This window comes from Psammomys obesus, unplaced genomic scaffold (assembly GCF_907164565.1).
Source record: "Psammomys obesus unplaced genomic scaffold, mPsaObe1.curated_primary_1811, whole genome shotgun sequence".
NCBI lineage: Eukaryota > Metazoa > Chordata > Mammalia > Rodentia > Muridae > Psammomys > Psammomys obesus.
In genome coordinates, this window is record NW_026585643.1 from 2809253 (window position 1) to 2815906 (window position 6654).

The window sequence follows — 6654 nt, forward strand, 5'->3', positions numbered from 1 at the left end:
GCCCGGCGGAGCGCGCGCCCCCGGGCCTGCCCAGCGCCCGTCCTCCGCGGGGACCCTCCGCCCCGGGCCCGGCCCTGCGCGCAGGGGCCCTCGGGTGGGAGCCCCGCCGGGCGCGTTCGAGCGGAGCCGCGAGAGGGCGGCACGAGGGTCTTTTGTTCCTCGTCCACACCTCCATCGTCGGCGGATGTCATGGTGCCGAGTTCCCGAGCCTGGGGAGACCCGAGAGCCGCACCTCGCCCTGGCGGCGCTCGGCGGGGCTGCCGCGGCTGCTGCTGGGTTGTATGGAACTAGTTGGTGATGGACCAAGTCGCTCTATCATGTGTGAAAATACATGACTTTTGACCGGGCATGGGGGCGCAAGCCTTTAATCCCAGCCCTGGCAGGCAGACGCAGGCAGATCTCTGAGTTGCAGGCCAGCCTGGTTTATGGAGTGAGTTCCTGGATAGCCAAAACTACACAGAGAAACCCTGTCTGGGAAAACTAAAAGGAAATATATGTCTTTTTCTTTTGAGACAATGTTTCACACTTTAGTGCAGTATGTCCTGGAACTAGTGATCTTTCTCCGGTCTCTGCCTCTGGAGTTTTTGGGATGGTAAGCATTTTAGCACTGCTTTATTGGTTTAGGTAGAAATATGATTTCACAACCAACAAAATCCCATACTGTGTGGCACATGCATTAAGTACCGGCATTAACAGATGGAGGTAACAGTATCAGTTCAAGACCAGCCCAGGATACAGGACACTGTCCCAAAACAAACAAAAAGACAGCTGGTTGGAAGTCTATAGAGCCAGCTCAGAGATTAAGAATGCTTCCCACTCTTAGAGACTGCCAGGATTTGTGCCTGTCAGTGGCAGTTTTCAGCCACCAACAGCTTCAGTTCCAGGAGATCCGGTACCCGCATCTGGCTTACCTACACACATGGTCGTGTGCATACATACAAATGCACAACAACCCAGAAGTTTTTCAACATCTCGTTTTGTTTTTTGAGACAGGTTTTCTCTGTGTAATCTTGGTTGCCGTGTACTCACTTTGTAGACGAGGCTGGCCTTGAACTCGCAAAGATCTGCCTGCCTCAGCCTTCCAGAGTGCTGGCGCGCACCGCTTCGCCCAGCTTCTCAAATTTCAACATGTAAAACACACCCACCCCCTTTTTTTCTTCGCTGAAGTGTAAAAGCACACTTACTTAAAGACAAGCACATAAAACTCTAAGTCATGTTTCTTGTCCATGGATTGGTGGAAGAGCTGAGGAAGCCTGCATAGTACGAAATGCTTACTTCATGGACGTTACCAACATCATCGCCAGCACTTCATTTCACTCCTCAATGACCGAAAACAAATGTGTTAATAACATTTCAGTGACTCCTAAAGACGATCACCATCCCTTTTTCTCTTAGGCGTTTGGAAATCCAAAGCTGTAGGTACATTGAGTTGATACACAAAACCTCGCTGGACTTGGAGAGACGACATCCATATATTAGGTTTGTAGCCTCTGAAGCCCCCTTTCTGCAATGGGCTGGTGTTAGCACCTGCTCAAATTTAAACTCCTATGTTTTCCTCAGTAATGACAAGAAAGACAGCTGCTCCTTTAGTATGCTGCTGTGTGAAGGAGGACATCAGTCAGTTTGCTCATGCAGGGGGACCAGAGTGCCACACAGTAAATTAGAACTTCGGGAGTTTATTTGGCTGATGGTTTTAGAAGCTGGAAATCGATCAGGGAGCCACATCTGATAAGGGCCTCTTGAAGAGTAGCACTAGGTAAAGGGGCGGGGGCGGGCACGGAGCACTCTAGAAAGACTTTTATAGTGAAGCCACTCCTGCAACAGATATTTGATGCCCAGGATTTCACCCTAAGTACACCTAAAGCTCATGAGCCGGTCATCTCTCAATGTCCCAAGGCCCTTTGCAATCTCAGCAGCAGCTAAATTTTAGTATGGATTTTAGAGGCAGGGGCTGGAGAGATGCCTCAGAGGTCAAGAGCACTGGCTGCCCTTCCAAAAGTCCCAGCAACCACATGTTGACTCATAAACATCTATAATGAGATCTGGTGCCCTCTTCTGGACTGCAGGCCCACAAGCAGGCAGAATACTGTATGAATAATGAATAAATTTAAATTTTATTTATTTTCGATTATTATAATTTATTTACTTTTTATCCCAGCTGTAGATCTCTCTCTCATCCCCTCCCAGTCCTACTCTTTCTCCCTCTTCTCCTCCCATGCCCCTCCCCTGATAGGGGAGGTCCTTCTCTCCTAACATCTGACCCTTGCCTATCAGGTCTCATCAGGACTGGCTGCATTGTCTTCCTCTGTGATCTGGTATAGCTGCACTCCCCCAGAGGGAGGTGATCAAAGAGTCAGACACTGAGTTCATGTGAGAGAAAGCCCCTGCTCCCCTTACTAAGGAACCCATTTGGACACTGAGCTGCCATGGGCTACGTCTGAGAAGGGGTTCTAGGTTATCTCCATGCATGGTCCTTGCGCGTTGCAAAGACCCCTCGGCCCAGATTTTTTGGTTCTGTTGCTCTCCTTGTGGAGACCAGATCGTTCTATCTCCCCCTTCTTTCATAAGATTCCCTGCACTCTGCCCAAAGTTTGGCTATGAGTCTCAGCATCTGCTTTGATACCCTGCTGGGTAGAGTCTTTCAGAGGCCCTCTGTGGTAGAATCCTGTCCTGTTTTCTGTTTTCTCCCGCTTCTGATATCCATCCCATTTGTCTTTCTGAGTGAGGATAGATCATCTTAACCAGGGTCCTCCTTCTTGCTTAGCTTCTTTAGGAGTACAGATTTTAGTATGTTTATCTTATATGATTAATATGCACTTATAAGTAAGCATATATCATGTGCGTCTTTCTGCTTTGGGTCACCTCATTATGGGTAATCTTTTCTAGTTCCCACCATTTGCCTGCAAATTTCATGATTTCCTTGTTAATTGCAGAGTAGTATTCCATTGTGTAAATGTACCATAATTTCTGTATCCATTCCTCCATTGAGGGACATCTGGGTTGTTTCCATATTCTGGCTATTATGAATAAAGCTGCTAAGAACATGGTTGAGCAAATGTCCTTGTTGTATACTTGAACATATTTTGGATATATGCCTAGGAGTGGTATAGCTGGATCTTGAGGTAGCACTATTCCTAACTGTCTGAGAAAGCACCAGATTGATTTCCAAAGTGGTTGTACAAGTTTAGCTTCCAGCAATGGAGGAGGGTTCCCCCTTTTCCATATCCTTTCCTGCATGTGTTGTCACTTGAGATTTTTATCTTAGCCATTCTGATGGGTGTAAAGTGAAATCTCAGGGTTGTTTTGATTTGCATTTTCCTGATGAGGAAGGACGTTGAACATTTAAGTGTTTTTCTGCCATTCCATATTATTCCTCTATTGAGAATTCCCTGTTTAGCTCTGTACCCCATTTTTTAATTGGGTTATTTGATTTGTGGCTGTTTAACTTTTGAGTTCTTTATATATTCTGGATATTAGTCCTCTGTCAGATATAGGGTTGGTGAAGATCATTTCCCAGTCTGTAGGCTGTCGTTTTGTTCTGATGACAGTGTCCTTTGTTTTACAGAAGCTTTTCAGTTTCATGAGGTCCCATTTATTGATTGTTGATCAATGAATAAATCTTTTAAAAACTATGGATTTTGGAGGGAACATTCAAAGTATCAGAGTTTTGAAAATTTGGAGCAAAGTTTATCAGTGATAATTGGTATGTTCATGAATTTAATTTCAGGATTTTTTGAGCCTAGAATGATGGCACACATTTTTTTTTTTTTTAACTTTATTTCCAGCACTCAGTAGGCAGAGGCAGGCATATTTCTGTGAGACTGGGAGTGACCTTGTCTACATGGTGAGTTCCAGGCCCACCAGAGCTACATGAGGAGACAAAAAGCAAAACAAAACCCACAAATGTTTTAAAGTCACAGAGATTCTATGAAAGTAAACTACAAGGCAGTGTGATGTAGCTGGATTAGAGTGAACTTTCCATTAGCAGACTGACATTTAGAGTCTCTTTGAAGCTGTGTGCGGTGGTGCATGTCTGGAAAAGTACCACTCGACACTGTGAAGCAGAGAGATTGTGAGTTTAAGGTCTACCTGGGTTTCATAGACCCGATGTTAAAAAAACTTTTTTAAATGTGTAAGATCAATTTTTACAATAAGCTCCAGGCATAATGGCACATACTTGTAACCCATAACCTTGGAGACCGAAGCAGGAAATGGAAGTCTGAGCCCAAGCCTGTGCAAAATAATGAGACATTGTCCCAAAACTAAGATGTTTTTCCTCAATAAAATATTGAAGTGTTGCAAAAATTAAAAGACAGTAGTTAAGAGACAGCATAAACAAGAAGTTTGGAGATTTTGTTTACTATGCATTCCAGAAGGAGCTGACTGAGGCAATGTGAAAAAAAGAGAGTTGCTGAGAACTTTCTAGAGTGAATGAGAGATGTATTTTAGGCTGAGCGCAGTGGTCCATGCCTTTAATCCCAGCACTCAGGGAGGCAGAGGCAGGAGGATCTCTGTGAGTTCGAGGCCAACCTGGTTTACAAAGTGAGTGCAGAACAGCCAAGGCTGCACAGAGAAACCCGGTCTCGAACACCCATTCCCCCCCCCCCAAAAAAAAGAAAATAAAAAAGAATAGAGTAATTAAAAGCAAATCCCTGTCTTAAGAAAGCCAGAAACCCCCAACAAATCTTTACAACTATGTCCAAATGGCAGACTATCTAAGACAGAGGAAAAGGTTCAATTTTGTTTGTTAATGATTATTTATTGTTTTTATTTTATGTACATTGGTATCCTGCCTGCTTGTATGTGTGTGTAAAGGTGTCTGATCCCCTGGAATTACAGGCAGTTGTGAGCTGCCAGTTGTGAGCTGCCATCTGAGTGTTGGGAATTGAATCCAGGTCCTCTGAAAGAAGAGCCAGTGCTCTTAACCACTGAGCCACCTCTTCAGCACCTAAAAAAAAAAAAAACTTTTTAAAATAAGTTCATTTTTCTCAGGTTCTTGTCTGTTCCTTGGTGTCTGTGAGGAACTTGATGCAGGTCCTGACTTTATGGAACAAAATCCACTACTTGCCTTAAAGTAAAAACAGCAGAGTTTTTGCTTTGAACTTATGCATACTGTCCTGTAGACTTTGTATCATCTCTAACTGACTTCCAATATCCAATACAATATAAATGCTATGAAAACAGTTACTATACTGTGTTGGTTAGGGAGGAACGACACGGAAAGTCTATACTTAGGACGGGTACATTGGTTTTTCTGTTTTCCATCTGGCTTAGTCGAATCCACAGAGGAAAAAAACCGTGGCTATCAAGGGCTAGTTGCACTCCCGTGAGCCTGAGCTTTAATCAAGATCCAAAATAGGATTCAGGAAGAGATGGTAAACAAAATAATGTGAATAATCACTTGGAGAAATGAATAAGCACTTAACTCGAGGAGTGTTAAGGTGACCCCTATCAAAATAAAGCATGCTGGTAATTATTGATTCAGTTTAATATCAGTGGATGAGAAAGATACTAGACATTGGGTAGAAATGTTCATAATGGATGGGCCACGCTGATACTACCTGGGTCAGTTCTATTTTATTGCCACTCAGCTCTAAATTTATTTATTTTTCTCCAATTCTTTGAAAGTAGATCTAGGCCAGGCATGGCGCTGTACCCCTTTGATCCCAGCATTTGGGAGGTACATGCAGGAGGATCTCACCGAGTTCGAGGCCGGCATGGTCTACATAGTGAGTTCCAAGCAGTCAGCCCTGCACATCCTTCCTCCCTGACTCCACAGACCGAATTTAATCACAGTGATCTCTGACTTGGTGAAAAACATGGACAAATTCCAGAAACCAAGCCTTTTGGGGGCCATTATCCACCCTACTAAAGCTAGCTAGTGAGACATGAGAACCACTTAAAGATATATTTTAAAGTACTGTCTTATATCACTAGGATAAGTATTTTGTATTCTGTCTGTGTGTGTGCGTTGAGGAGGCCACCGACCCAACAAAGCAAGCACTCCATTCCACGAATGCCCTGGCTGGTGAGAGAATGAGTTTTCCTGGGTTACTTACAGTCAGACACATTGGCGCCATCGGGAAGCTCTGCCTGGCAGCTCCGCCTTCAGCACCACAGGAGAATCCCCACCCAGCTGGGGTGAGAATCTGTTCTCCTCTGTGTCTCCTGAGCCACAGACTGCCCCATCCTCAGGAGAGAATTCCAGTAGTCTGTATCACACGGTTATAACAGCTGCTCCAGTCCAGTCAGGTTATTTCCAATTGCAGGAAACAGCTACACTACAGAGAAACGTTGGACACATGCACAGTCAGGTGACACTGTCATTGTACGAACATCACAGAGTCCACTTAACCCTACAATGGGCGAGGGTCTGGAGAGAGTGTAACCCTACACTGGGCGGGGGGCCTGGAGAGAGAGCTTAACCTACATAGGGAGAGGGTCTGGAGAGAGCTCCGTGGTTAAGAGCACATACTGCCCTTGCAGAGGACCTGAATTCAGCTCCCAATAACCACATCTAATTATGTCGGGAAGCTTACAAATACTTGTAACTTCAGCTCCAAGGAATCCAATACTCTCTTCTGGTCTCAGTACCCACACTCACATGGATGTATCCAAAACATCCCTTCTCCAAATATATACCTAATTAAAATA